The 27,585-nt window shown below is 42.8% G+C and overlaps 2 protein-coding genes across 8 annotated transcripts in view; both read right to left on the minus strand.

The window, feature by feature from the left end:
• The window catches only part of SVIL (supervillin), a 185,971-nt gene that overhangs the window by 140,709 nt on the left and 17,677 nt on the right, over nt 1-27,585 (minus strand). The window contains exon 1 of one of the 7 annotated variants that reach the window (XM_060397441.1): nt 1-27,585. This exon is cut by the window's left edge and continues 27,070 nt beyond it; it is cut by the window's right edge and continues 5,014 nt beyond it. The exons of the other annotated variants lie outside the window; for them this stretch is intronic. The gene's annotated coding sequence lies outside the window, so the exon portion shown is untranslated. 7 annotated transcript variants of the gene reach the window in all.
• Nucleotides 2,003-27,585, minus strand: part of LOC101116334 (large ribosomal subunit protein eL8-like) — a 119,114-nt gene continuing 93,531 nt past the window's right edge. Inside the window, exon 4 of the transcript XR_009596050.1 lies at nt 2,003-27,585. This exon is cut by the window's right edge and continues 12,062 nt beyond it. The gene's annotated coding sequence lies outside the window, so the exon portion shown is untranslated.

Genomic DNA, 27,585 nt, shown 5'->3' on the forward strand with positions numbered 1-27,585 from the left:
GGGTTCACCCCTTGCATGCCGCGGGCCCTCACAGCACCACAGATGAGATTACAAAGGATGCTTAAGTCAGAACACATGGGCCAGAGCCATCTAGTTACGTGGTGGAGCGAGCAAATCCCCATTTGTCCTACTGATGAGTTTCTTGACTGGGGGAAGGAAAAACAATTAGCAATGTAAAAACAGAACAAAACATGTTTTGGCTGGGCCAACCTCTTAAATTTGCTATTCAAGACGAAAATACACATGGCACAGGGGAGAAGGCTAGAGGTGGTCCTTGTTTGGGATTTCTGTGCTTCTTCCCTGTTTCTACCCAGATGGACTGGTTCTATGTCCCATTGTCACACCCTGGTTCAAGTGCCCCCGGATGCAAACCATCCTGCCTCACCCTCCACAGACGGCTCCCAGTCCAGGTGCACGGATGAGGGACCAGAACCCAGGGCTCCCACCTGCCACTCCCTGCAGGGACCTCCTGGGCCCCTTTACCACCAGCTAGGGTCAGGGTCCACATGGGCCAAAGGGGATGTCTTTCCTGCCTTACGGTCCCATAGCCTATGGACTCATCTCTGGGAAGGCCATGGTCAGGGAAGGGTTCAGAGTGCCTTCTGCAGGGTTAGCTGCCATGTCTTTATAGCAGTGGGTCAGGCAGTGGGTCTGATGTCTGAGAACACAGGCTGTGCCATGTGACCCTTTTTCTTGGGGTCTCCAGGAGAAGCTGGGCTGTGCTGGGCACACCCATCTGTCATCTGTCTTTTGAAAATTCCTGCCCCCCACCCCCTGGATGCAGAGTTCACAGTGGGAGCATTTCAGGTAGCCATCAATCACAGAGGCTTCAAAGGGCCTAAGAAATGAAGCCTCAGCTAAAGAGGTATTGGGGTCTGGCCCACCGAGGGTCCAGCCAGAGGGGGTCACCTCATCCTCTCCCACATCCTTCCCCACCTCCTCATATCTGGAAACCAAGTCCTCACCCAGTGCTGAGCATAGGTGACTAACCCCATCACTTTCCATGGATGCAGCCTTTAACTGCAGACACAAGAGCTTTCGATGTCGCATTTCATCTTCACTGCCCCCCACTGGACACTGTGAAGCACTTTCAAATTTACAAAGTGCTTTAGTCCACCTGCCTTCCCGTGACCCTGCTGCCACGATGGCGAGTACCCCAGTCCCCATTTCACAGATGACAAAACTGACCTCAAGTCAGGTTTAAATACAGAGTTTAGTGAGAGATGAAGAAAGATGGTTGTGGATGGGAAAGGGCTTTGTGGTTCTGGATTCCAGCTTGACCTTCTTTTTCCTTTTCTTTTTGATGTAGACCATTTTTAAATCTTCTTGAATTGGTTACAACATTGCTTCTGTTACCTGTTTTGGACGTTTGGTCGTCAGGCATGTGGGATCTTAGCTTCCCAACCAGGGATCGAACCTGCACCCCCTGCACGGAAGGTGAAGTCCTAACTGCTGGATCACGGTGAAGTCGTGCAGCTTGAGCTTTACTAGGCAGAGACGACAAAGATGAATTACAAAGTCAAGCACACCATCACAGCTGGTGCCCTCTCTCCCCCAGCTCCAGCCTCAGTGGAGACTTGGAGATACTCCAGAAAGGATGGCCCATAGGTTTTAAAACTCAACAGTAACTACCTTTGGGGTGAGAAGGGGAAAAAGAGCCTGCAAATGCATGTCTGGGGCAAGTGGAATCAGCACCAATCTTTCTTTCTTATGAATCACGTGGAGAGCCTATTAGGTTTTATTCAAAACTGCTGTTTTCAAGTCTTGGCGATCATGGCTGGGTAGATGCTAGGCTCTGGTTAAGGAAGGGGCAGAAGTGAGAGACAAAAGATGGAAACAAGATTCTCACTACATTCTTCTGGTGACAGACTTGGAACATGAGCTAATAATGTAACACACCAGCCCAGCCAAAGCTGAACAAAAACAATACTATCTACAGCTGCCTTGGGGCATCTTTCAGAGCACAAAATAGCCTCACCCTACTCCCTCCCAGCAGCTTCTCTTTCTTTTTTTTATTGATGCGCGGGCGTGGATAATCCTTGCAAGCCAATATGTCATTCTGTTTAGCTTTAGAAATACTTGATCATGCTGATTTGGCAAAGGAAAAAAAAAAGTGCTGTACTACAGGAATACTTCATCTCTGCAGTAACTAGTTTGAGCAAGTCAGGGTGGTTCTCAGACTGACTGCTAGGGTCTGACACTGAGGAAAGGGCTTCACTTTGAAGCCTGACTTTGACCCTCAGGCAAACTCTCAGGATAAACAGCTGTTTTTTGGTCTTGCCCGGAAAATTCAGAACAAGTTCTGACTCTCAAAAACCTTTGTCTTGCTTTTATTTTTTTGCAGTCTTTCTTTAAAAAAATAAAATAAAACAAAAACCAAACACCTGTTTTTGCAGCCCTCCAGTGGGAAGCAAGAATCACAAAATCAATTCCCAGCATGTCACGTGGACAAGAATTGCTTTTCTCGTGAGAGCCAAGATCCAAGGCCACGGGGCGAAAGTGATTTACAGGAAATGCGAAAGTTGTTCAGCAAGTATAGAACTTGAGTTGGGTATTGTTCATAAGCACCCTCTTTTGTGTGGTTAGCTCTTCTGATGGAGGCAGGATTAGGATGTCATTAACATGTAGCCCATGAATGAACTGAGAACACGACATTACAAGTTGCAGAAAGGATGCTCCACTGTTAGCGCTTGGGGCTAGAGGAGGTTCTTACAAGGCTCTCTGAGGAATGTCACTGAACTTTGGACATTAGTTATACACAACACAGGTGAGAAATCAGAAAGCGGCAGTCACGTGCATCTGGGACCCTGATGTTGGATAACCTTTAGGGTTAGATCTGGCTTTGGAAATCCTCTGATTTAGTCTCTTCACTGGAGCTGAGAGGGTAACTTTCCCAGTGAGATTTAAAACTGCCCGAGCCACACACAGACTGATGGCATTAAAAATCTCTAGATGGAACCCAGGCTTTGGGATGTAGTAAAGCACCCCAGGTGACTCAGGGTGCAGCCCAGGGTCAGAACCTCAGCTACCTGAAGTGGCTCATTTGATGGAGGTGTGCACAGGCTGGTTACAAGGATGGCAGCCACAATATGGAAACTGTAAGAGCTCTGGTTCTGTTTCAAAACACCAGCATCATTTTTATAGCAAAGTTTGTTGCATGGTGATGCATCAAAACAAATATTATTAGAAAATATGCGATTTGAATTTTATCAGTCCCAGAACTTGAGAGCATAAAGGACCCTATTCAAATATTACAGAGTAGAATTATGATAAAAACACAACCAAATGAGCTCCCAGTGAATCAGGGAAAGGAGGGAATGAAACAATTCCAGGTCATCCTAACTAAAATCCTGCTGTTGCTACAGCCACTTTGGAGAACAGTATGGGGATTCCTTAAAAAACTAGAAATAAAACTACCATATGACCCAGCAATCCCACGACTGGGCATAAACACTGAGAAAACCACAGTTCAAAGAGACATATGTACCCCCAATGTTCATTGCAGCACTATTCACAATAGCCAGGACAGGGAAGCAACCTAGATGTCTATCCACAGATGAATGGATAAAGAAATCGTGGGACATATACACAATGGAATATTACTCAGCCCTAAAAAGGAACAAATTTGAGTCAGCTCTAGTGAGATGGATGAACCTGGAGCCCTGTTATGCAGGGGAGCAATAGAGGTGCAGTCATAGACTTGTGGACACGGGGAGGGGGGGGCGGCAAAGAGGAAGGTGGGATGAACTGAGAGATTAGGATCGACATATATACACTACCGTGTAGAAAAATAATAAAACCCCACTGTTGCACTGACATAGCCCACTCTCTGGGTCTATGCTATGAGAGCCCTTTTGAAGGAGATTATAATTAGAAGGACCGGTTGACCCAAATTACATCAAGACAAATTACAATCAGCTTCTGGTTTATTTCTAACACTCAGATGGTAAGGAATTCACTTCTAGAAATCCCATATACTATAACCACAGGACACAGGCACACCCTTGATATCTACTGTGCTCTTTCTTTAAAATTCTTTTTCCTGGCTCCACTTCTCTCTGTCATTAATATATGTTACTCATGTGCTGACTTGAAAGGTTCATATTTTGTTGCGGTTTTCATCCTCTGTATCTCAGAAACATGTTACTACAATTATGTAAGTTTGTCATCCAAGGAAAATTGCTAACAATACCAGCGTAAGTTCCCAGAGCAAAGGCATTAAAAAAAAAAAAATCCCTCCTAGAGTTTATTGTTCACTTTGTTTTCCAAAACGCCACATGTCATGATTTTAAAAAATGCACACATCAGATTTCCCAAAGCCCAAAATTGGAGCAAAAAGTGATTCTAAAGATCAAGATGGGCTGTTCTCAATTTCTGAAAAGGATGCTTCTAAACCATTATTAGGGAGAGCTGCGCTGTAATGTATTTCTCAGAAAGAGGCAATGGCGACCAGTAACGTACCAGAGGTGACACTTCATGCAAAGGGCAGCCCGGAGCTTGAGGGCCTGGGCTCCTCAGACAGACAGGAGTTCAAACCCCAGTTCTGCCATTTCCTAGCTATGGGACACATGGGTCAATTACCGCCACCAATGATGGAGGCCAAAAGGTTCTTCTAAGGATGCAGGATGCTCACATCCAGAACAGAGCACTCGGCTCAGTGCAGGCTCCTCAGATACCGTACCCAGAGGCATCACCACTGCCCTCGTATATCCCTCTCCCTCCCTTTCCTCTTCATCTGATTCTTCTCTTCCTGAACTCTTTCCTGGAACACATGCACACACACAGACTCCTTTCTACCTTAACAAATCTATACAGTAATGCCTGCTGGGATCAATACTATCCAGTTTGCTTTATACTCTTCTAATTGTTTCAACAGATGGGATCCTGGGTTAACAGATTCCATTCCAACCTTTCTGCTTTTAACAATTTATGGAGCTCTTAGCAATACTAAACACCTACAGAAGAAATGCCATCCATGCCAACATAGTTTCAATTATTTTGCAACAACCTATCAACAAGGAGAACTCTTGAGGATGTTTCCTGAAGCACCCCAGACCTGGTACATCTTCCGACATGACTGCCCTGCTTGACTTGTCTCTACCTCCCAGCTCTACCAGCTCAGGGGGGCTACATGTGTCCATAAAATGGCTGGGGCAGGCTAAGTGTTCACCACCAGAATGATCTTTGGAAGAAAAAAAGATACAAGTGCGTCCATTTGTGAATATAACATAAATGCTTATGGGGTCATGCCTTCTACAGAAAAACCTATAAATCTGTGAGACTATGTATACTGCAGTTTTCCTGGCTTATTATAATGTTGAAAGATGTGAAATGTCAAGTCTGAAAGATTACTAAATCTAATTTTAAGAAGAGGGGTGAGATACCCCCCAAAAATTTTTTTTAATATTTTCATTCCCATTAAGATGATAAGGAGGGATGTCCTGAACTCTGCTCAGAGTACCTTCTTGCTCCTCCTTGGATGTGCTTTTCTTTGGACTTAACACAAGTGCTGAGCAGGACAGAATTGCTGACATGAATGAATGGCCTTTGGTCCCAGGTGAAGGAATAACTGAGAAGGATCCCCACTCACCTTGCCTTTCTCGCTTAGTCTCTTAGCCCATACACAGCATGAAAATGTGAAAAATATTTCTAACCCTTTCTGCCTTACAAAGAAAAAAGTAAACAGAGAGGAGGAGAGAAGTTAGCAATTTTCTTTCTGGAAAAACTAGAAAACTGTCATTTATGTCTTTCAGAGAAGGAGTTCTGTTGGGTGTGGTGTGAAGTCAATAAAATAGGTGCTAATTGGCACTTTTAAAACAAAAATGAAAGGGCATTCAGCAAGTAAATGCTTGATGTCTCAACCCCAGTAAAAGAGCTCTGGCTCCAGGCGGGGAAAAAAAACTCCCGAGAATCATGACATAATTTATGGCCAGACAGTTCATCAAATTTCTTCACCTGTAGTTTTGAAACATATGTGGCATTCATATTTAATAGAGCAGCTGCCTGGACCAGGAGGCAGGTGATGAAATGATATAGCAGTGGGCAAAGGGAGCATTCTTCCCCTCGGAACAGTCACAATATCTTACTTAATTGAAGTACCCATCCAGGGTTGGTCCAACTGACCGCATTCTGAACAAAACATATATTGAAAAGCACATTTAATGGGCACCTGAGGTGTATGTTTTCAAATGACCTAACTGTTATTTTTGGATTTTTATTCAATTTATATAAAATTATACAGCTAATAGATGTCATACAGAAAGCCAGAACTTGGTCAGTAAAGGTGACTCTGGACTAAGTCTACAGTGCAGTCTTTTAAAATCCAGCTTATGTTCCTAATTTCTGGATTTATGTGATTCAAACAGAGCTAAAAAGTAGGAGACGGTTCACAGTTATTAGTTTCTGGTTTGTCTTTACAGACTTTATGCGTGCAAGCAAATACAAATAAATGCTTCTTTTCCCTTTTATACCCAGATGTAAAGTATCCTTAGAGACGCACTGTGAAGATCTTTCCATAAAGGCACACCGCTTCCTCATTTGTTACACAGCAACCCATAACTTAATGAGTCCCTTATTGAAGGACACCATAGTTTCTAATATTTTGCTATTTCCCACAAAACTACAATATATAATCAGGAATGCAAGTGTATGTGAAGGAAATCTGATGGAAACTGCCAAACTGGTCCTCCCCAACATTGTATCATTTTATATTTCCATCAGCAATTGTCCTTCTCCCTACAGCCTTACCATCAGAGCTTGTGATCAAATTCTAAATCTTTACATCTCTGAGGTTTCACAGTCACGGTACACTTTTATTATTGAGTGAAAGAGGTTGAGCATCTTTTCACATGCTTTAGACTCAAATTTAATTTTTCTTTCTTTTTTGGTGTGTATCCATGTAGATGCATTGCTGATATTTTTATAGTGTGTTTTGCTTTTTTTCTTTTTTTTTTTAGGATTTTTAGAAATTTACATGTTAACATATTATTAGCCATATATCTGTGATAAGAGTTGAGAATAGTTTTCCTAATTTTTCCTCTCTCTTTGATGTTTTCGTTTCCCAGTGCAAAAGTGTTGTTATTGTTTTTAGAATTCAGTTGGTTTTTTAAAATCAATCTTTTATTTCATGGCCTCTGGATTATAAGCAGTTGGAAAAATTTGCAAAATCCAGAGCTATTAAGACATTATATGTTTTTGAAAAGATGCTCATCATTGCTAATCATTAGAGAAATCCAAATCAAAACCACAATGAAGTACCACCTCACACTGGTCCGAATGGTCATCATTAAAAAGTCTACAAATACCAAATGCTGGAGAGGGTGTGGAGAAAGGGAACTTTCCTACACTGTTGGTAGGAATGTAAATTGGTACACCCACTACAGAGAACAGTATTGGAGGTTCCTCAAAAAGCTAAAACTAGAGCTACTATATGATCCAGTAATCCCACTCCTGGGCATACATCTAGACAAGACCTCTAATCCAAAAAGATACACGTACCCCCATGTTTACAACAGCACTTACAATAACCAAGACAAGGAAGCAACCTAAGTGTCCACTGACAGACGAATGGATACAGAAGATATGGTATATACAGTGGAATATTACCCAGTAATAACAAAGAATGAAATGCTGCCCTTTGCAGCCATATGGATAGACCTAGAGATGATCGTACTAGCGAAGTAAGCCAGAGAGAAAAGCAAACACCATATGATATCACTTGTAGGTGGAATCTAAAATATGACACAAATGAACTTCTCTACAAAACAGAAATAGACTCCCAGACACAGAGAACAGACTTGTGGTTGCCAAGGGAAAGGGGAGACGGGACAGAGATCAGCAGATGCAAACCAGTATTCACAGAACGGATAAGCAATAAGGTCCTACTGTACAGTACAGGGAACTATATTCAATATCTTATAATAAATCATAATGAAAAAGAATACATATATATGTATAAATAAATCACTACATGAATCACTTTGCGGTACAGCAGAAATTAACGTAACATTGTAAATAAACTATATTTCAATAAAATACATTTAAAAATTGTATTATTATGGTACTCTTTTTGATTTTGAAAAACTATAAACCTACACAGAAACAAAGCTACAATGAACCCCCTACACCCTCCACTAGTTTCAACAATTATCAGAGTTTTGTCATGCTTGCTTCTCTTATCTCTTCTCCCTCCATAACATTATTTCAAAGCAAATCCAAGATTTCAAGTGATTCCACTCCTATTTACATGCTTCAGTAAGCATTTCAAAACATTATGAACATTTTCTTGCAGAGCCATCATGGTATTACCATATGTAACAAATTTAATAAGGTATATGATGTCGTTTAATACTTGATCAACTCTCCAATAACTCTCAAAAATTTCTCTACACAGTTGACTTGTTCATCTGTAAATATCAGATCTCCTGGAAATGTATCCTGATGTATGGTACAATTTATTTAAAGAAATAAATTTATTTGTTATTTGTTATTTTTTTCATGTGGTTACCCAGTTGTCTCAGCATTCATTTAATGGTCCATTTCCCCTACTGATTTTAAATGCTTTTTCCCCTCGTTTAAAAAATTTATTCCCATGTATTTTGGGGACTATTTCTGGTTCTCTAATCTGTTCCACTGTTCTGTTTTACTCTATCCCAGTGTGTATGTTAGTAGGTCAGTTGTGTCCGACTCTGCGACCCCATGAACTCCTCTGTCCATAGGATTCTCAAGGCAAGAATACTTCAGTGGGTTGACATTTCCTCCTCCAGGGGATCTTCCCAACCCAGGGATCAAACCTGGGTTTCCTGTATTACAGGCGGATTCTTTACCATCTAAGCCACCAGGGAAGCCCTTTATGCCAGTAATACCTTTTAATTCCACAGTGTGTTTAATAAGTGATAGCTCTTGTTTATCTACCTATGTGAACTGAGAATCCACTTGCCTACCTTTTTTTAAGAGTTGGTATTTATTAGGAATATGTTAAATTTAATGAATTAATTTATGAAGAATTGCTATATTCACAATCTCGAATTTTCCTATTCTAGAACACAATGCATGCCCTCCCACTTTTTTTTTTTCAAATTCTTTTTGTATCATTTAGGCGTATTCCACAATTTTATACAGGTAGATTCTACATATTCCTTGCCAAGTTATTCCTAGCACTTAATCCATTTTGCTGTCTCAGTCAGTGTGGGCTTCTGTTCCTCTGAAGTCCTTGCAGGGATCACTGGAGGTACAGCCTTTAACAGTCGGGTCCTGCTCACTGCCAGGGGCCCAGGTTCACCTACGCATGACAACCAGACCGCAGGCCTGAAGCAGAGCTGGAAGCAATTCAACTCAGGTCCTTACTCTTGTCCCATTCAGGGGCAGGGCTCAAAGACCTGAGGATCTGGGGTGAGGAGAAGATGCAAAACAGCAGCTCTGGGACCCATGAGATACCTTATCTCCTGTTGAGCTTTTACAGAAGCTCAACTATCTCTCATCTGCAACTTAACAATTTACTCTGTGATTAGCTGTGCTGCAAGACAGGCACCTGCCTGATCACTCTTCCAGATTCCCAGGGAAGCTTATAAAAGGCCCTCGGTGGTCTCTGCACAGCACCAGACACAGCAGTCATTTGGGGCAGCAGATTCAACCTCCTGCCTCCCACCTGCCTGCTGTTTCCCACCATGGGGAGCTGGCAGCCACCTCTACAGCCAAATCCTTCTTGCTCAGGACACGGGGCTCTGTAGGCTTTTCTGCTGATCTCCCTCCGGAAGCAATAGGGAGAATGCAGCAGGCTCATCACTGGGATGTTGGGGCAGCCCTCACCCTTTTCTCATGCATACTCTGTGGCTCCCCACGCACTTGAGGCAGTGGTCCCATGCGTCTCCTCCATCCCTGCCGACCTCGGTACCCAATCAATCCCTCGAGCTGGTACATTCCTCCCGTGCCCCACTCTGATCCCTTCCTTCCTCTCTCTGCTGCATCATCTGATCACAGTTTGAGACTCATCCAATCCCACAGCCTCCCCAACCTCAGTAGCACCTCCTCCACCCCATCCCTCCCGCAGTCATCAGCATCTGTCAAGATGCTGTCAAGACACCCAAGATGTCCTGTGGGCAGTAAACACACCCCAACTATCTTGAAATTCACGGCCCTCCTTGGTCCAATCAATGACCACTCCCTTCCACCCTTCCTCCTCCTTCCTTCCACCAACTCTCATCTTTTCACTTATCAAAACCCTCCCTCCTTTCCATCTATGAAGTCTCCCCAGACTCCTGTTCTTCAACCTCAGCACACCCTCCCATCAAACTGCCATCTTCTGTGTGCTCGCCTATGACTTTCAAGCTTCCTAGGGAGGCCCTAAAGTGTTCAAAGTGCTGCTTGCTCATAAAACACTTCCAAGATGCATTTGTGCGTGAAGCGATCAGCTATCTCACATTTGTCCTACATATCTGGTCTTTACTTTACACAGCTGTTTCAATATGGACTAGCGAGCTTTGGCCTTTGGGGATAAATCGCACTTATAGAACACCCACTCTGTGCCCGAGGGGCGTGATGGTTCTCCATCCTCATCCACATGTTTGCACTGCTGACAGTCCACCATCCAGCCATCTCCTCCCACCCTGCATGAATCCCTCTGACTGTAATGCTTGGTGTACTTTTGTTTACTGAGAAGGAAGCTTATTTACTATCTCCTGTACATTGAAAGTGAAAGTGAAAGTTGCTTAGTCCTGTCCAACTCTTTGCAACCCCGTGGACTATACAGCCCATGGAATTTTCCAGGCCAGCATACAGAGTAGCCTTTTCCTTCTCCAGGGGATCTTCCCAACCCAGGGATCAAACCCAGGTCTCCCACATTGCAAGCGGATTCTTTACCAGATGAGCCACAAGGGAAGCCCAAGAATACTGGAGTGAGTAACCCATCCCTTCGCCAGGGGATCTTCCAACCCAGGAATTGAACCAGGATCTCCTGCACTGCAGGTGGATTCTTTACCAACTGAACTATCAGGGAAGCCCAATATGACCTGTACATTGCTCCTTCTCATTTATTTTAATGTCTCAAAGCACCCAGGAGTCCCTCTTCTTAACGGCTTTACCTGTTTCATTTATTTAAAAAAAAATCCATTTATTTGGCTGTGCCAGGTCTTAGTTGCAGCATGCAAATTCTCAGTTGCAGAATATGGGATCTAGTTGCCTGACCAGGGATCAAACCCAGGGCCCCTGCACTGAGACATGGAGTCTTAAGGCTTTATCTGTTTTAAATGTAAAGGTTGGACACTGAGGCAGGCAGAGCTGCTAGGAACCACAGTCAGGAGGAACTGCCAGCCATGTCAAGTGGTTACTCATCCCCAACTGCCCCTGTGCCAGGGAGGATGTGATAAGAGCCTCTTTTTAGCTCTGGCAGGTGTGTCCCTCTCATACATGACAGATCAAATGCCAGCCCTTGGTGAAGATTAAAAAAATAATTACTTGCATTTTATGACATCCTGGGATATTCCAGAGAGGAACTGGAACCAAGCCAAGACCAAAGGTACAGAAGTCCTTGAGCTCCAGGGCTACCCGGAAGGTAGGGCTGGTGACTGTCAGAGCTACAAGGCACCAGGTCCCAGCCCTGTAGCATCTTGCAAGAGAGGAATAGGAGTATCTCAGACACTGGGCAACTCCTTAGAAAACGACTAGTCACCACGATCAGAGTGACTCCTTTAAGGTGGCTGGCGATGGCTGGCTCCCTGGGACTTTAGCACTTGAGGTAGCCTAGAGGTTCAAGGTCACTTATGGATACTAGAAACAACAAAGGAGAACAGGTATCATTCCAGGGACATTGACTCTAGAGTTAGTGGGAGGAAAGGGTGTGAGCTTTGTCAGCAAAAGTTTCTCTGGAAATATTCTACACCTGCCCTAGGGGAAGGACTCACCTCCTTCACTATCTCAGAAAATATCAATTCTCAGCCCTTCCCACTACAAGCAAGAAGAGGATCTGCTTGGATTCGGGCAGCAGGTGTGTGCTGCAGGGGCGGAGGGGTCACCAGGGCAAAGTTCCAGGGAATCTGAAGACCCAGGGACAATACAGCTCTGGCTACTGGTTCTTAACAGCTGATAGAAATACACCCCCTTGTTCTAGTTATTCTCGGTGAAGGTTCTTAGAGTATCCTGCTGTTCCTTTACCCTGAGCTTCTCTTGTGCTAGTAATGCCTTCAGCAAAAAGAATGACTGAGTGTTCTTTACATCACACATGAAGGCAGTTGGCAGTAGCTCCTTCGTGAGCTGAATTATGGTCGAATCCCTCACAAACTGATAGACGATTCTCTGCTAGCAGGCTCAGGGTCTGGGAGCCATGCTGTTCCCCACGCGTGCTCTGTCCATGTACACTGTAGTTCAACAAATAATTTGTAATTCAAAGGAACTGCCCTGGATTTAGATTTGGTAAAAATAAGAGGAGGACACCCTGCGTTCCCTTGGATTTTAAATATGATGTTTCTAAGAGATGTTACATAGTTGGGGGAAAAAATAACAAACACAAAAGGTTAGCAAAGGAAAACTCAGTTTTCAAAATAGCCTTGACCCTTGAGTGAGTATGCTTTTCCTGTGTTTACAGCTGATTAGAACAATGTTCTGAAGGCCCCACTGCAGGTGTGTCCATTCACATGTCAGTGACAAGGTGGCACTGGGCCAAGATGCTGCATGGGGAGAGACAGAAGGCCAGTGGCAGGACCACCCACCATGCTTGCATCATACCACCTGGGGGAGGATTACAGCCCCAACCCTCAATTATGTGTAAACAGCCTGGGGTGGGGCCCAGCAAACTGTATTTTTCAAGAAGTTTACCAAGTGATTTGAATGTTGTTGCTGTTCAATCGCTCAGTCGTGTCTGACTGTATGTGACACCATGGACCACAGCACGCCAGGCTTCCTTGTCCTGCACCACCTCCCAGAGCTTGCTCAAACTCATGTCCATGAGCCGGTGATGCCATGATCATTCAGTTTTAGAAAACTATCGCCTTGATAAATTAACTATGACCTGTTCAATCTGACGCTGATCCAACTCTAGCTGAAATATTTCATTTCAATCCAGCCCAAATTTCCTCTGATGAATAAATATGTAGGTATTTGTTACAATTTCACATCTGAACCAAAAGAATATTCTCTTCTTTTATTTTTATTTTAATAAAAGGAACCCACCAATGGGTAATAAAATCCAGATAATCATCTTACATATAAGTTCCAAAACCCCACCCAAAACATAAGCAGGACAGTTTTCCTTTCCCCTGGTGGGATGTACACAAGTTATGACCAAGGCTTTCTGGGTGTAAACCAGCTAAAGAAGGCTAGTTGAATCTTATATTGAGCACCACAGGAAACTGGCTTTGGAATGACTGCTCAGGCCTCAGAAATAATCATTTTCTATTACTGTAACTAAGATAATACATTTTCAATCAATTTATTAAAATTAAAGGATATTAAATAATATTAAATATTAAATCATTTCCCTAGATTCCAAGGAATCACAGGCTCAAACTGTCTACTTTTAACACCAAGATTACAAAAATCATTGCAATAACATTTGAGATGAAAAATAAAAATTCCTTACAATGTAAATCGATGTAGCCACTATGGAAAACAGTATGGGAGTTCCTCAAAAATAAAAATAAAGTTGGCATATGATCCAGGATTCCCACTTCTAGACAAAACTCTAATTCAAAAAGATAGGAGCATGTTCCCCTATGTTCACAGCAGCACTACTCACAATAGCCGAGATGTGGAAACAACCTAAACGTCCACAGACAGATGAATGAAGAAGATGCGGTATACACACAGTGGAATTCTGTTGCGCTCAATCAGTTGTGTCTGACACTTTACAATCCTATGGACTCCCCTCCCCATGGGATTTCCCAGGCAAGAATACTGCAGTGGGTTGCCATTGCCTCTTCCAGGAGATCTTCCTGACCCAGGGATCGAACCAGTGTCTCCTGCACTGCAGGCGGATTCTTTACCACTGAGCCACCTGGGAAGCCACAAGGCAATGCTACTCAGCCATAAAAAAGAACAAAATAATGCCATTTGCAGCAACATGGACGCAACTAGAGATTATCACACTAAGTGAAGTCGGAGAAAGGCAAATACCGTATGGTGTCACTTATAAGTGGAATCTGAAATATGGCACAAATGGACCTATCCACAAAGAGAAGCAGCCTGATAGAGCAGACCTGTGATTGCCAAGGGAGTGGAAAGGAGGAAGGATGGAGAAGGAGGTTGAGGTTAGCAGAGGTAAGATATTTTATATAAGACAGATAAACAACAAGGTCCTCCTGCATAGCACAGGGAGCTATATTCAATATCCGATGATGAGCCATAATGGAAACAAATAGGAAAAAGAATGTATATAACTGAATCACTTTGCTGTACAGCAGAAATTAACACAACACTGTAAATCAACTATACTTCAATAAACTTAAAAAAAAAAAAAAGTCCTTACAGTTTAAGGCTAAAACTGAAACTTACGAGTCATCTTTGCCCTAATGAAGATTAATAATACTACTCTCTCAATAAACATGGCCATGTGGCAAGTGCTACTTTAAGTGTCTCCTAACAACTCAACATGCCAGGTACATCACTGTCTCCGTTTTACAGATGAGGACAGGTTGAATTACTTCCCATGTTGATACAAGTATGGGTGACCCTTGAACAACGTGGGTTTAAACTGCATGGGTTCACTTGTCAGTAGATGTTTTGCAATAAATACAGCACTGTATGATCTGCAGTTGGTTGGTTCCATGAATGCTGAACAGTGGATCAGCATCCCCTAGGAGGGCCACCTATGGGACCTGAGTATCTGGGGATTTTGGTACCCGTGGTGGGTCCCGGAACCAATCCCCCTCAAATACTTAGAGACACCCATTAATAACTAAGAGTGTTAGAATGTGAGCCCCTGCAGTCTGGCTCCAGGCTTCCCAGGTGGCTCAGTGGTAAAGTATCTGCCTGCCAGTGCAGGAGATGCAGGTTTGATCCCTGGGTTGAGAAGATCCCCTGGAGGAAGAAATAGCAACCCACTCCAGTATTCTTGCTTGGGGAATCCTATGGACAGAGGAGCCTGGTGGGCTACAGTCCATGGGGCCACAAAACTGTCAGATACAACTGAGCAACTAAACAAGAACAACAAACAACAGTCTGGCCCCAGGGGTCACACAGAGAGGCTGTAGTCACACAACAGGTCTGAACTTTCAAATAAGTGAATCACACAAGCAAATCTTTCAAGGTAAACAACAGCATCTACACTATGTATGGAGCATACCAATTTCTAAATTGCTGTTTTTAAAAACTACCACATCACAATGACCTTAGCTTGTTTGCTTTAGGTTTAATTAAACAATTTTCTAGACATTGGCCACCTGGTTTTTCAACCTTTTTAAATGATCCTAATTCTCTCAATCATTAAAAAAACTTAAGAGTGTATTGACTAGCATATTTCCCCCAGCAACATGCAAAGCAAATTCAACATGGCACTCTATTAAATGACAGACAGGATTCCAATTTTATCAGCAGTACCTTCTGGGCTTAATTACTCATTTCACTTAAAAGTTAAAACTGATTATTCCTCACTTGTCCACCAGCAGTACAAAAACAGAACTGTTTAAAACAAAAACACGTAATTACCTTCCTTCTGGAAAAGGCTTGAATGAGTCAGAAGTGTTAAAAAGAGAAATTTCACTGGGGAGCTCAGCAGATAAGGACTTCAAATGCTTTCAGCTCGCGTGTGCGTGTGTGTGTGTGTGCGCGTGTGTGTGTGTGTGTGCGTGCGCACGTGTCCCATTTATCCGTTTCTTCACCACACAGGTATTTATTGAACACCTGAAATAACAGGAGACCTAAATACCAGACATACCAATATTAACTGCAGGTATCAAAACATTTTCCAAACCTGTTTAGATACACTTAGAAATATCTGCCACTTGGAAATACCCAATTTTCAGGATAATTAAGAGTTCACCATACTTCAAACAAACCTCCTCACTGATTTCTTCTTATTCCTTTCACCAAGTTTAAATCGAAGTGGATGGATGCCCTCCACAATTTGCAACAATGTATCATACCCCATCTAAATAAGATGCTTCTAAATAAGATCAAATTCAGTCTTTGTTTAAATCTTGATCCCCTCAAGGTTCTTTCAACAAGCAGGTTGGTGGTTTATTAGAACTTCACTATTTGAGGAAACTGTGTTTCTAGCCTTAAGACAGAAAGAGGTAAACCTGTTCTATGACCTTGGAATTCAGGCAGTTAGGATAATATATGTGCACGATGTTCCAAAATCAAACAAAATCTACAATAAATCAATCTACAAGACAGCTCTCAGGTACTCAAAATCTCACATAGCTAACTTGTTCATCTGACATTGGGATTTACTGTACTGCATTGATATTTTTTATGTAAAGTGCACGGCAGGTCACGTGTTTCTCTTAAGAACAACAGATTTTATTTTAAACTTCAAATAATATGTTAGTAAAATCCTAAAATGACAGTACAGAGGGCAGCCAAAGTGCACCCAGTAATGCTATTCTTCTGTGTGGTCTACACAGAGGCCAGGGTGCTGGTTGACTCTCAGAATCTTCTGTCACGTGCCAAGGGGGGTGGGGGGTGTGTGTGTGTGTGTTTACGTGCATGAGTATATACGTATGCTGTTCTCCATGCTGCTGTCTATTTAAATCAAAGTCAACTAGAGAATAAGCAAATTCACATTAAGAAACTCTGTCCTGGGGACATGGGTAAACCTATGACTGATTCTTGTTGATGTTTGGTAGAAATCAATGCAATACTGCAAAAAAAAATTATCCTTCAATTAAAAATAAATAAATTTTTAAAAGAATTCTGTCCTATTAGGGAACTATTCGTCAATATCTAATGATAAACCATAATGGAAAAGAATATTTTTAAAAAATGGATAGCAACTTGTTGCCAGTGGGCTCTGGGACCCAATAGATATGCGACTTCGCTCAAATCAGTGTTTATGTTGCTCTCCATGGCACGAAGGATGAAAAATGGCCTGAGCGGGCCCAACTGGATAGCAGATGGGGAATATCTGATTTAGAAGACTGATTCCTACTTGAATATTGCATAATCTGGCCAAGATATAAAGAGGTTTTCAAGTCTTAACACACAGGATATGTCATGGGCCATATAAAGTTGTCCCTGTAACCTGAAAACCCACAGTATGACGACTGTGGACGCAGCCTATGTGGAGACTTGAGACGATCAGCAAGGGGCTCACATGAGCATGAGGGGAGCGGGCTGCTGTCAAGGGTGGGGATGGCTAATCCAGCTCTCTTCAGAATGCAAGACTGTTGAATAAATCTGAGTTTACAGAAAGCTCCAGAATAAGCCTCAAACCCAACAGCTGCCCCCTGCTTAGAAGAGCATTCAAGACCTTAGCACATGATCCCAAGGGAGTGGAGGTTTATGGTCACTGAAAGGAAAACACTGTCTCTTCTGACAGCTATGGGCTGCTGACAGCTCCCTGACAAGGCCAGGCTCTACTGCGGAGCAGGGGCCTTTTGGGGGCCTTGGGCAGAGTTTTGTTTTGTTTTGTTTTTTACATTAGTGGCTGTAGGAAGCCAAGCCAAGCAAAGTCGAAGCTGGGTCAGACCCCAGCCCCAACGACCCGGCCTCTTACAAAGACCCATGATCCCTGGCACAGGCCTGGACCGTGGGCCACTCACAAAACCCCGGGCTTCATCACTCATGTGTGACCATCCAGAGGCACTGGTCCAGGCAGCCCACTTCCGGGTTATAGGCGTGGCCTGGCAGCAAGTGGTCACCACATGCTCGAAGGCTCCAGAAGCCTGTGACGGGAGGCACAGGATTTGTGCTAAACATGGCAACTCCAGAGCCAGGCCTAAGCAGCCCAGGATGACAGCCATCACAGTGGACAGAATTCCTCCGGGGGAAAGATGATCAGACAGCCTCTGGAGTCTAAATGGAAACGCTAGAGACACAGATGTATAAAAAAACATATGGTTACCAAGGGCGAAATGAGAGGCAGGGAGAGGGATGAATTGGGAGTTCAGGTTTGACATATACACACTTTTATACTATATATAGTAGTAGGTATATGTCGCTTCCCTGGTGGCTCAGATGGTAAAGAATCTGCCTGCAATGCAGGAGATCCCCCGGAGAAGGGAATGGCTACCCACTCCACTATCTTGCCTGGAAAATTCCATGGACACAGGAACCTGACAGTCCCTGGGGTCCCAGAGAGTCGGACACGACTGAGTGACTAACACTACTATTACTACGTAGAAAAGAGATAGCTAATAAAGACCTACTCTATAGCACAGCGAACTCTACTCAATACTCTGCAATGACCTATATGAGAAAAGACTCTAAAAAGGAGTGGATGTATGTATATGTATAACTCATTCACTTCGCAATACAGCAGAAACTAACACGACATTGTAAATCAGCTATGATCCAATAAAAATAAATTTAAAAAAATAAACAGAAACTTAAATGAACGATCCTTTGAATCCCTTCCTCAGAAGGCTGACAGAAAGCACTGCACACAAAACCATAGATACGTTTTTTTTTTCCAATCACCCATGTTTAAGTTCTTTTATATACATTATTGTCTTAAGAACATGCATCAAAGGGGACTTTTCAATACCAGAGAAGAAATATCTTCATGTGGATGGTGGGTCACAGTCTGTGAGGAGAATGAGGAATTTGGGATAATTTGTTGGGCTGTCAGACTTTAATGACTCTTCTGCCAAAATGATTTGGTCCGTGAAAGCTAAGACAATCCAGATGTATGACAAATGTTTATGACCAGGGTCAAGTGTGTTTACTCTTAGGCAGTTAGCTTTTAAAACAAAAGAGCTTTGACTAAAGATGAAGTGAATGGAGCCAAAGGTGGTATTTAAGGCTCCTTGGACGACTCACCAGCTCGCCACTGATTCCAAACCCCACCGACTCACAGGCATCAGCTGGCAGTTAGACGGCGGTATAGACACTGAGGTCCATCTCTCATAGCAATGTCTATTTTTAAAGGCCAGCACACGCACACATACAAAATGATAAGGTTTCCCTTAGAAAGTCGGAACGGCCAAATAATTACCACATTTCTAATTTTAAATTTGAGTTAACAAACACCAAAGCAGGAGCTGAGGTTTGATTTTAATTTTTGCACTACTAAAATTAAACTAGAAATGTCATGGACTACCTGCCTCCTTCTTATCAGTGGCAAACTACACTCTCAAAAATGTAAGTAGCTATTGTTTGGCTTTATTCATACACATCCACACAGACACATACATCTGTAAACACAGATAACAGGAAAGGGAAGTTCACCAGTTCACTCTAATGAGAAATCTCTGTCCACAGAATAATATCACGATGCCTAACCATCAGAGTCCATGTTTCAGAATATAATAAATTTCAAAAGACCGTAGTAGCAGTGTTATAAAAACCATAAATGCTGTGAAAAGGGAGAGTTTATGTCTATGTGAACAGATGTCATATACAGGTTCTAAAAATGATCAAGGTACTCATTCAAATCAGGAAAACTTACAGGTATCCATGGCTGGGTTGCTCTATCTTGATTGCCAAGCTGAAAATGAAGAAAAGGCAGCAAGAGAAAAAGAAATATGGAAAAGTAGAAATAAAATAGAAAGAAGATGAAAAGGAAAGAGAAAGAAAGGAAAAGAAAGGAGGGAAAGAAGGGAGGGGGGAACGAAGGAGAAAAAGAAAGAAAAAGGAAGGAAGGAGGCAGGGAAGAAGGGAAGGGAAGGAAGGAGGGAGCAGGAAAGAGTAGGCCCAGGAGGAGGCTGACTCTCCTTATATTGTCCCTCAATGCTTACCCACTTCTTGGACAAACCAAAGAAGGTCAGGCGGTGACTTGGGTGGTCACCCGAGTTGGTTATTTTAAAAACATCCAATCAGCACAACAGCTCAGCTGAATTGTTTCTGATATATAGTCACCCGATCCAATTAAATCCATGCATTCACCCACACTGGACGCAAGGGTTAAACAGGGGCAGTGGGAACCACCCCAACCTCTTCAGTCCGGGTATTTAATAATGATGACTACATTCTTCTAAGAAACTGGTAGTACGACTCGTTGCCCTTGTAGAGGGAAAAAAAATCACTCCAGTCTGTTTGGATTTTCATGGCAAAGAAATGCAGTGCAGATTTACCCGACCCCCCTGGGTTAGTCTATACCCAAGGACACTGGCGTTTGCTGTTCAGATGAGCCAGAGCCAGTGGCTGGGGGTAGAGTGAGAGGAGGCTCATCTCATCCTGAGCAGAGCTTCTCAGGTAAGGTGGCCAGCACTCTGGGCTGGAGAGCTGGGTGGGCTGGTGGGGAGGCATTCCAGATCGAGAAGAGGATCCAAAAGGCAGAATGGGGAGGCCGTTGGTGCCTGGGACAGGGGCTGCCACTATGGTTGGAGCACGGGGTGCAGGGGGACGGGTTCATCAGGCATCCAAAGGCCATCACACCAGCTCCTTGGGCTGTGGGCTCATGGGCAGGGGTGAGGGCCACAACCTTGGATGTGGCTGGTCCTTCTCCATCCTAACACATCCTTCGGCCCTCAATTTCCTGCCTATGCTTTTCAAGAGTTCCCATCCTCATTTGCTATACACGCACCCACCTACCCACTGGTTAGAGCGCACAAAGAACCCTAGAGATGTAATAGGTCGACACCTGGGTTTTAGGTGGGAGGCTGGGTGACGGGCGGGTTCACAGGGTAGCCTCTGTTCTTGCCTTCCTATCCACGTTCTCAAGTGTCAGAGGTTCACAGGATGTAGACATTTGGGAGAAAATACACAGTACCATCAGTACCCAGGTTGGTACCCCAAAGAGATTGGAATGAATGCCAAGTGGCTGGCGTGGTCCACAGGGTAAGTCCAAGATCTCACACGAGCTCTCATCACAGAAGAGTTCCCCATCACACACAGCATGGCCCCGGCTCCCAAAGGACAGCTTTGGTTTGTTAAAAAGTTAAAGGCAAAAACAAACCCCAAACCCCTGTAACAGTAATTTCTCACAAAACTCCATGACCTCAAGCCAAAACTCAGACTGAGGAAAGAGCCAGAAGCATCCAGAGAACATGCTGGCATGGTATTAGATTATAGCCCTCCATCCCCAAGATCACTTTGGTGCTGGATTCATAGTGATTCCATCCACATCAGGCATGAAGCAAGTGATGCTGAAGGTGTTAGCCTGAAGGTTCAATGTTAATGACGCTAGTGATGGTGAGACTGCAGAGCGCATCTCTTTGGATACATAATTCAAAATGTGCAAATGAACATTTGATGTTTTCAGGGCCACAAAGACCTGTAACACCATACCCTGTGTGTGGGTACGTGTATGCTTGTACCAGGAGAGTGGATTTGTGCACTGGTGGGAGGGATGGGGAATCCGCAGAAAAGTCTCCTCTGAGATAGAAGCTTCAGTTTCTTTTGCATCACAAAGATGCCCTGAGATTCTCCAAACTGTCTTAGCACATGCACAAAGCACAGATCCACTTCCCAGTCCTGTGCTGTCCAACACATAGGGCTGTTGCCATCTAAACTAGTCAAAACAATTCAGGTCGGAAGTTCAGTTCCTCAGTTGCACATGCCATATTCTTTAAGGGCCCAACAGACATCTATGCTTAGCAGCTCCCTATAAAACAACTCCCAAGGGAGAACATTTGTATCAACACAGAAAGTTCTCCTGGACTGTGATGACCCAGACTTACCGGCTGCCCTCACCTTTTTCAGGGGCTGGAGGTGGGTCACTTCCGAGAGCTTCATTTTTATGCAAATAATCAGAACAACACTTTAGTGTCTCTAAAGTCTGCATTTGTTCTTCACTTTCTAGGAATCCAGTCCCTCTAAGAAAAATGCTGCAAACAATGACTCATCTCCTCTATGAAATAAACATTCAAAAAAAATAAACATTTTTCCTATACTTTTGGGGAGATAGTCTAACCTCCTAAAGCCTGCTAATGCACCTGTTCAAAAACATCTGTGCAAGAAAACCATGATCATCATCAGAAACACAACATGCCTGTAATGACAATTTTGACTTCACCCTGTCCTAAGTTATCTACCTGTCAGTCTTATTTTTTCTTTTACTTTAAGCTCATTAACGATAAAAATCATCATCAGTTTCATATCAGCCACAGAGACGTGCTGCGTAAGGAAGAGCTCTGAACACTCTCTTGGTTCAAATACCAAGGTGATCTGTCCTCCTCCGGTCTTGGAGCATCCATTTACCATCTGATTATCACTTCTATCTGGAGCTACTGAATATACTATAATTTCTGTGTGTGCATGTGCTCAGTTGCATCCTACTCTATGTGACCCTGTGGACTATAGCCCACCAGGCTCCTCTGTCCATGGAAATTTCCGGGCAAGAATACTGGAGCTGGTTGGCATTTCCTTCTCCAAGAGATCTTCCTGACCCAGGGATCGAACCCGCATCTCCTGTTCCTCCTGCACTAGCAGGCGGATTCTTTACTACTGCCACCTGGGAAGCCCTATGCGATAATTTACTTTTAATGATATAATTACCTTGTGAAGCACAAATGTTGAAATTCTTACAACCCTATGAAATAAGAGTGTGCTTTACAATTTGCAAAATGTAGTGTAAAAACAGTGCTCACATACAATGTGGACATAAAGGCAGCTTATGCACTACTTTGTAACACAGTCAGCTTTGCCTGATGGTAGAGGTGACCAGATAAAGAATCTTAGCAAGGATAACGCACAGAAAGTGAGATTACAGTTTCCAAAGTTTCTACTGTCAGACACTAAAATTCTTACACAACAGTTCATCTGTGATGCCCAAGCTCTATCTAAACTCACTTCAAAGTCTTCAAGTAAAATAACTTTTAATTATTTTCTAAATTTACTAAAAAGATTCAAGAGACACATAGTCTGAAAGTAAAAAGTAAAACTGATTCAATGACTTATTTCTAGAACATCCTGGTTGAATGATATCAATGTATACGTTTGCCTCGGCAATGAATCAACATTTTATAGATAGTCCTTTAGGACACTGGAGAGAAAACAAGTTAAAAAAAAAAAGTAGAGAGAAGGACTTCCCTGGAGGTCCAGCAGTTAAGAATCCACGTTGCCACTGCAGAGTATGAGGGTTCAATCCCTGGTCAAGGAACTAAGATCCCACGTGCCTCAGAGCAACTGAGCCTGCTTGCCACAACTAGAGAGTCCATGAGCGGAAAGGAAAGATCCTGCATGATGCACTACAGATCCTGTGAGCTGCAACTAAGACTTACTTGATGCAGCCAAATAAATAAATAACTTTTTTTTAGTAGCGAGAGAAAGAGGAGCCATACTTGCCTAAACAGAACAAGAGTTTCTAAAAAGCTTATGAACTTTTTAACAGTATAAATCCTAGGGGAAGAGAGAATTGCAGAAAATGCAAACGGTAGGCAGATAATAAACCTAAAAAGCATCCCCTTTGGGCTAGGAATGAAGTGTTTTAAATTCTATCTTTTAAATATATAAGGACACACGTAGGATTGAAGATGAAAAGCTTCAAGGAACTTGAGTACGACAATTTTGACAGTCCATTAGAGTCCATTCCCCTCTCCTGCTCTTCCAAATCTTGGACCACCACCTTCTAGACTCAGGGTTTCCTTTCCAGGGAAGGCTGGCATATTTTCAAGCTCTGAAATCTTAGGGTTCAGTTGCTCAGTTGTGTCTGACTCTTTGTGACCCCGTGAACCGCACCATGCCAGGCCTCCTTGTCCACCACCAACTCCCGGAGTCCACCCAAACCTATGTCCATTGAGTCGGTGATGCCATCCAACCATCTCATCCTCTGTCGTCCCCTTCTCCTCCTGCCCTCAATCTTTCCCAGCATCAGGGTCTTTCCAAGAGAGTCAGCTCTTTGCATCAGGTGGCCAAAGTACTGGACTTTCAGCTTCAACATCAGTCCTTCCAATGAACACCCAGGGCTGATCTTCAGAATGGACTGGTTGGATCTCCTTGCAGTCCAAGGGACTCTCAAGAGTCTTCTCCAACACCACAGTTCAAAAACATCAGTTCTTCAGCACTCAGCTTTCTTTATAGCCCAACTCTCACATGCATACATGACTACTGGAAAAACCATAGCCTTGACTAGACGGACCTTTGTTGGCAAAGTAATGTCTCTGCTTTTGAATATGCTGTCTAGGTTGGTCATAACTTTTCTTCCAAGGAGTAAGCGTCTTTTAATTTCATGGCTGCAATCACCATCTGCAGTGGTTTTGGAGCCCAAAAAAATAAAGTCTGACACTGTTTCCACTGCTTCCCCATCTATCTGTCATGAAGTGATGGGACTGGATACCATAATCTTAGTTTTCTGAATGTTGAGCTGTAAGCCAAGTTTCTCACTTTCCTCTTTCACTTTCATCAAGAGGCTTCTTAGTTCCTCTTCACTTTCTGCAATAAGGGTGGTGTCATCTGCATATCTGAGGTGATTGATATTTCTCCCGGCAATCTTGATTCCAGCTTGTGCTTCCTCTAGCCCAGCGTTTCTCATGATGTACTCTGCATTTAAGTTAAATAAGCAGGGTGACAATATACAGCCTTGATGTACTCCTTTTCCTATTTGGAACCAGTCTGTTGTTCCATGTCCAGTTCTAACTGTTGCTTCCTGACCTTCATACACATTTCCCAAGAGGCAGGTCAGGTGGTCTGGTATTCCCATCTCTTTCAGAATTTTCCACAGTTTATTGTGATCCACACAGTCAAAGGCTTTGGCATAGTCAATAAAGCAAAAATAGATGTTTTTCTGGAACTCTCTTGCTTTTTCCATGATCCAGCGGATGTTGGCAATTTGATCTCCGGTTCCTCTGCCTTTTCTAAAACCAGCTTGAACATCTGGAAGTTCACGGTTCATGTATTGCTGAAGCCTGGCTTGGAGATTTTTAAGCATTACTTTACTAGCATGTGAGATGAGTGCAATTGTGCAGTAGTTTGAGCATTCTTTGGCATTGCCTTTCTTTGGGATTGGAATGAAAACTGAACTTTTCTAGTCCTATGGCCACGGCTGAGTTTTCCAAATTTGCTGGCATATTGAGTGCAACACTTTCACAACATCATCTTTCAGGATTTGAAATAGCTCAACTGGAATTCCATCACCTCCACTGTATAGAATCCAAATAATTAGAAGGGGTTTAGAAATCCTTCAATCTGGTGTTCATTTGAATAAATGAAGCCCAGCGAGGTTAAGAACGGACCCAAGGTCACACAGCTGGTTATTAATCAACATCAGGGCTGCCCCTACCTAATTCTGCCATTGCCCCTAGCACTCTTCAGGTTCGCACACCTTCACGTGAGATTTTCCTTCTTCACTCAGAGCAGGGAAAATGCTTCCTGAGAGCTCTGGGAGAGAGTCCGAGGGTGGGGAGAGCAAGCAGCTTGTTTGCTATCATAGATTTCACAATATTCCCACCACCACTTTTATTCCCCATCCTTGCACCTTCATCCTGCAGCTCACTTTGGAATATTTAAATATTTAAGAACTGTGAGCTGCCTGCAAGCTCTCTGAAGTCTCGGGAGGGAAGAACAGATACCAATCCAAATAAATAAATTCCATCTCTCTGGGAGGCTCCTGTGCTAGGGAACAAGCTTTACAGGAGGCTTGCTCACCCTGGTCCCCCACATCACGGCAACAGTCATCCAGTCACGGAACTGTAAAATATTCAACGTGTTCGATCAAAAATGTACGAAATCGTAAAGCCAAAGGATTGTGTGTGTGTGCCTGAAATGAACATCTGGTGGAAATTAAGACCATGAGCATAATTTGCAGAGCTGTCTACCTTTTAGTGGCTTGCCCCATTTTTTTCTCCTTCTGTGTGCTGTGCCTAGTCACTGTTATGTCCGAATCTTTGTGACCCCATAGACTGTAGCCCGCCAGGCTACACTGTCCATGGGAATTATCCAGGCAAGAACACTGGAGTGGGCTGACATGCCCTCCTCCAGGGGACCTTCCCAACCCAGAGATTGAACCCAGGTCTCCTGTACTGCAGGCAGATTCTTTAAATTCTAAGCCACCAGGGAATCCCTGCTGCTGCTGCTGCTAAGTCACTTCAGTCATGTCCGACTCTGTGCGACCCCATAGACGGAAGCCCTAATCTGGTTCAAATCTATAGAGTCATGAGCTGTGTTAGGTATCCAACACAATACTGTCAACAAATGATAGAGACCTGAATGTCATCTGTCTTTTGGTTTTGTCATACTGTTAAAGAATAGAGGAACTGCAGGAGAAAATGAATATGGCTGAAATCCGGTGACCATCCTAGCACAGGGTAAGCTGAAATGTCACCTGCAATTTAAGAAACTCTCTAAGAAAATCTGTGCACAGAAACAGGACTAAAACTTTCAGAAGTTACTTTTTCTCTTATAAGTGATTTCTTAATTCAACATATTTTAAGCTACTACTGAAAATCAATTGCTTTCCTGTTTGAGTTTTGGTTGGAGTGGCTTGTTCATTGTTGAGTGTGTAACATGTGTGCAAATACAGTGTGTGTCTATTTTAAAATTTTGGTTAAATGTAGTAAAATTAGACACAGAATTTTCAGAATTGTGAAAAGACCACGCCTTGAAATATTTAAAGTCTTAAAAATATAAAAATATCCATACTATTTTTCTGTTTAGTGACCATATATATCTGAACCTAAGATTTCTGTCTACTTTCCATACTCAGAACATTATTGAGAGTTTGGAAAGAATCGAGAGACCTCTCATTAACCAAAACACCTCATGCACTGGATGGGAATGTCAACTTGTGCAACCACTATGCAAAGCAGTATAGAGATTCCTCAAAAAGTAAGAAGATTTACCAAATGATCCAGGTATCACACTTCTGGGTATTTATCTAAAAAATATGAAAACACTAATTAGAAAAGAAATATGTACCCTTCTGTTCATCCTGGCATTATTCATGGTAGCCAAGATATGGAAGCAACCTAAATGCCCATCAGTGAATGAAGGGAGAAAAAATCCAATATGCAAACACATACTAGAATACTACTCAGCCATAAAAAAGAATGAAATCTTGCCATATGTGATGACACAGATTGTCCTTGAGGGTATTACACTTAGTGAAATAAGTCTGATGGAGAAAAATACCATATGATTTCATTCATATGTGGAGAATAAAAAAACTAACTAAATGAACGAAACAAACAAAAACAAACACATAGGTACATAGATACAAAGAACGGATTAGTGGTTACCAGATGGGGAGGAGCGGGCAGGATTAAATAGGTATGGTGAAGGATGAAAACAAAATTTTTGGTGGTGAGCATGCTGTAGGGTACACAGAAGCTGAAAAATAATGTATACATGAAACATAAAATATTATAAACCAATGTTAGTTCAATAAAAAATAAATGAAAAAAAACAGTTCCAAATTATAGGTACATTATTTATAAAAGCCCTTTGAGTGAGAAAGTAATTTTTCTTTCTTATGCATAATTCTAACAATAAAGGTGATATAGGACATAAACTCTAATGAAGCAAGTCAAAAAGCTCTGAAATCCAAATGAATATATTCCATCTGAAATGGACAGGTTGTACAATTAATTCAATGTATAACCAGCAGCACAAGAATTTTTA

This window comes from Ovis aries, chromosome 13 (genome assembly GCF_016772045.2).
Source record: "Ovis aries strain OAR_USU_Benz2616 breed Rambouillet chromosome 13, ARS-UI_Ramb_v3.0, whole genome shotgun sequence".
NCBI classification, from domain to species: Eukaryota; Metazoa; Chordata; class Mammalia; order Artiodactyla; family Bovidae; genus Ovis; species Ovis aries.